Here is a 4,274-nt window from a genome sequence, read left to right as displayed (position 1 = left end):
GTTCTATGTACTTTGTATTTTATACTACGCATCCTTTTTTTCCAAAATACATTCTTGAATCTTGCATTCTTTCAGGGAGATGGATTTCATTCTTCTTTTTAGTTTTAGCATGTGACATTTCTAAATGGCCACCCAAAACCAGCTGACAGATACCATAGCAAAGAGTTTGTGAAAATCCACTCAGTTTTTGATATGAAGAGTCCTGGAAGTGAAGTTGCCCTCAAGTCATTAAATTTTAAGGTACTTAATTTATTTGTATCACTTTCTTAATTTGTTTGCTTGTTTTTATCTTACCCTTTTACTGTGTTTCAGCTATTTTGTTTGAAGTTTATTCACTTCATGAATAGAGTTAAAATTTTGAGTCGGGTCTGTCTGGACAAGGTGTCAGAGGTAGTCAAGAATCCTAAAATGATATGGTTTTGGTTAAGTGAAGAAGCTTGAAAACAACATCAGTTCCCTTCTGGTGATAAATAATGATGTAGCTGGACTCTCAGCTGGTGTAGGGAATTGGTGATAAAGAGCATCTGCTGTTGACTGTGCCAGGTAATTGTAGCCTTTAACTTGGAGTATTATGGTAGCTGTTCACATAATTGTTGCTTCCAGAGTGGATTACCTTGGGATTCCTTTTGTGTGCTTGTCCTTGGAAACCGTAGCCAGACCAGAAATAGCACCCTGCGTGCTTGGCAACAGAGTTGATAATCTAGTGTCTATCTGCAGAGCACCTTTCACAGCAGCTGCCTCCTCATTTCCACAGAGATAATTTATGGTCTGGATTTCAGCTGGTGAAGCTGTAGATGGTGTAGAGCTTGTGCAGCAGGAAGCCTGCTTCTCCCACTCTGGCAGCAGCAGTCTCACTGGCAAAGCTTTCCAGTGGAGTGCTGGTTCTGATGGATCCAAACCAGAACTACTGACTCCTCATGTCATTCTGCAGTGTCGCTTTCTTTTGGGCAATGGTGGAAATTCTGTTGGAGTCAGATACTAATCCTGATTTTTAAAACTCATGAATCCCCCAAGCTATCCCTGGATATAAAGGCACTCCAAAAACCACTTAGACTGTCATACAGTAAAATATGAAATCTCAGAACAGAATGGATCTTGAGTCACATTGTGTGAATTTAGTGTTCTGCTTTTCTTGTGGGCCCAGCAGTGTTTATTTTAACCCTGAACAGAAACACTCTGTGATACAGGCAATCTACCTGTTGTAATGCAAAGACAATACAATTTATTTTCAAGGTGTCTACAATTTTGCAGGTAGCAGTGTGGTTGGAGTGTTTTATAGGTGCCATCTAAAGATGGAGAATTGCTAGTTACCTTCTTACCTTCCTTAAAACTTTCTTACACCTGAGGAACCAGAAGGAATGTGTTAAAGTGGTTTGTCCCCGTGAAATGAACTGTCTTGTTCACTTGCTAACATTCTTTTGACCGGGATCTACCTCAGGAATTCTGGTTGTTTTCTTTGAATGTCTTGATTAGCAATGGCTCACTGGATTAGCTGATCACTGTTCAATCCTGACAATAATTCATAAAGAAACTCTGTGAACCAGGAGATCTAGTTACTGGATTTTGTTGCTGCATTTTTTCCTCCTTTTTTTCCTGTACAGTGTATAAATACTTGGTTACTTGCTCTTATGCTAGAGCACATTACAGAGGGTTGTGTCCAGACAGTTCTGGAATGTCTCCAGTCAGGGAGAGACTCCACAACCTCTCTGGTCAATCTATTCCAGTGTGTGGTCACCTGCCCAGTAAAGAAGTTCTTCTTCATGTTCAGGTGGAACTTCCTGTGCATCAGTTTCTGCCCATTGCCTCCTGTCCTATTGCTTGGCACCATGGAGCAGAGCCTGGCTCCATCCTCCTGGCACCTCCCTCCAGATGCTCACAGACATGGATGAGGTCCCCTCTCAGTGCCTCTTCTGGAGGCTGAACAGGCCCAGCTCCCCCAGCCTTTCCTCACTAGAGAGATGCTCCAGTGCCTCAGTCATCTTTGTTACCCTGCACTGGAGCCACTCCAGGGGCTCCATGTCTCTCTTGTCCTGAGGAGCCAGAACTGAACTCAGCACTCCAGATGTGCCTCACCAGGGCTGGGCACAGGGGCAGGATTACCTCCCTTGACCTGCTGGCACTGCTCTTCCTAATGCACCCCAGGATTCCATTGGCCTTGGCCACAAGGGCTCACTGCTGGCTCGTGGATGGCTTGTAGCTCACCAGGACCCCAGGTCCCTGTCTGCAGAGCTGCTTTCCAGCAGGTCAGCCCCCAGCCTGTACAGATGCAGAGGGTTCTTCCTCCCCCAGTGCAGAACCCTGCACTTCCCTTGGTTGAATTTCTCCCTGTCCACCTCTCCAGTCTGTTGAAGTCCCTCTCAAGGGCTGCACAGCACCCTGGGGTATCAGCCACCTCTCCCAGTTTTGTGTCATCAGTGAACTTGCTGAGGAGGCATCTGCCCCTTCATCCAGGTCATTGATGAACAAGTTAAAACAATACTGGACCTACTGTTGTTAATGTGCAAGTTCTCATGTGTTCCCAGATGCCTGGGTCCCAAAGCCATGTTATAGAAAATTTTCTCCCACCAAAGAACTGGGACAAGATGTGAGAAACAGAATCTCAGAAAGTAACAATCAGCTGCTGGTTCACTGGTTCATTTATGCCACACACCTCCCTAAACACACCCCTTAGACTCAGTGTTAAGAACGGTGCTATTTGTATTGTGTTTGGATACAATCTCAGCAGAGGGCTCACCTTATTCAAGCTGTCTATGGCTTTTCTAATTGAGGACAATGGTACAGTTGCCATCAGAAACAAAGATATCCTTTTATTTGTGTCCATTCTGGAACCAGCAGTCTGAAATTATTAGGGTTAGAATTAGGCTAGGATTAACATCCTTTCTGGAGTTAGACTACTGAATGCTGCAATACCTCTCCAAGTAAAAAGATGACATGAGCCCATTCCCACCTGGTCCTTATTTTCTGCTTCAGAGAGTAATTTGTGGTAGAATCGCTGTAATGACTCATGGCTTTCTAAGATCTGAATATTGCAGGTTACAGACAACTGGCTTTCCTTCTGTGGCATTTAAGAATGATACTGTTTAGTTCTTTCTAAAACGACACCATTAAAGGACTGTTTTCTTTGAGGCAAGTGTCAGTCTGAAATGCATGTGCCTGCCACAGGATGGCAGCAATCCGTCACCACTGAAGCATCGCTCAGTTCGAGTGTTGCAACTCAAGATGCAGCCCAAAGATAAGCTATTCACACGCGATCGGTTTGTGAAGGTGGTATGACAAGCACAGGAAGGCCTTTGTGTACACTTACTCATTATTAATTTAAGCGATGGTTTATGATGTTTGTTACAGTGCGATAATTTGCTTAGCTACAAAAGCTGGCCCTAGGGATGAGCTCTGAATACTCTCTCATATAGCAGTTGGTATGGGAGTTCGTTCTGTGGAGGGTTAAATACTGAGGGTAAGGTAAGTAACCTCTTTTTTTAAGGTAAATAATCTCTTTTATGCTTGCCAGTGAGTATGCATTTTCTACCAGTACCTGAGGGGTTTTTCAGCTTTAGGCCTGTGTTGCCTCTTCCTAAGGCCATCTGAACTATAGATCAGTTGATGCCCATCTGCAATATACCTTCTGTTTCCCTGGAATTTAGGGCCTCTTTGAAGACATTCAGTGCCTGGAGCCACTAATTACTATTTTCATTATATGTACAGCTACTTACAGTGAGTTTGCTGTCATCTCTTCTGAAACAATAATTTTTTTTTTTATGAATTTTTATATCCATGCATCTGTAAGTCACTTGTAGCAGTCCTTGGCTGGTTCTGTCATCAGTGACTTGGCCCAGCACTGACTGGTAAAAGCAAAAGATACTTGAAAGCTGGGGAGGCTTTATAGCTGTTACCATGTAAAGGATCTTGTGAAATTAAATTATTCTTCGAAGCCCTTACTTTGTGAAAACTGAGCCTTTCTGCTAGAGAATACAGTTTTAAAAATCAAAAAAGTGCAGGGCAAAATAGGATTTGTAGCCAGCAAGCTCTCTGCCCTGCTCTCTCTGGCAGACAATAAATCATGCTGCCTCCAGCCAGGGATACACATCTCCCTGTCCAGCACCCCACAGTCTCTCTCACCTCTAAGCCCAATAATGACTACAAACATGAGCCATCCTAATGGTGCTTCTGCAGAGGTGTCTCAGCTGCTCACAGAACCAGAGCTACCCTATGCCTAGGGAGCACTAGAGAGTGGAAACTCTCTTTATCAGGGCATAAAGCCAGGGATGAACCAGTCT

This window comes from Serinus canaria, chromosome 3 (assembly GCF_022539315.1).
Source record: "Serinus canaria isolate serCan28SL12 chromosome 3, serCan2020, whole genome shotgun sequence".
NCBI lineage: Eukaryota > Metazoa > Chordata > Aves > Passeriformes > Fringillidae > Serinus > Serinus canaria.
The sequence above is the reverse complement of the archived record's forward strand: the minus strand, read 5'-3'. Positions refer to the sequence as shown.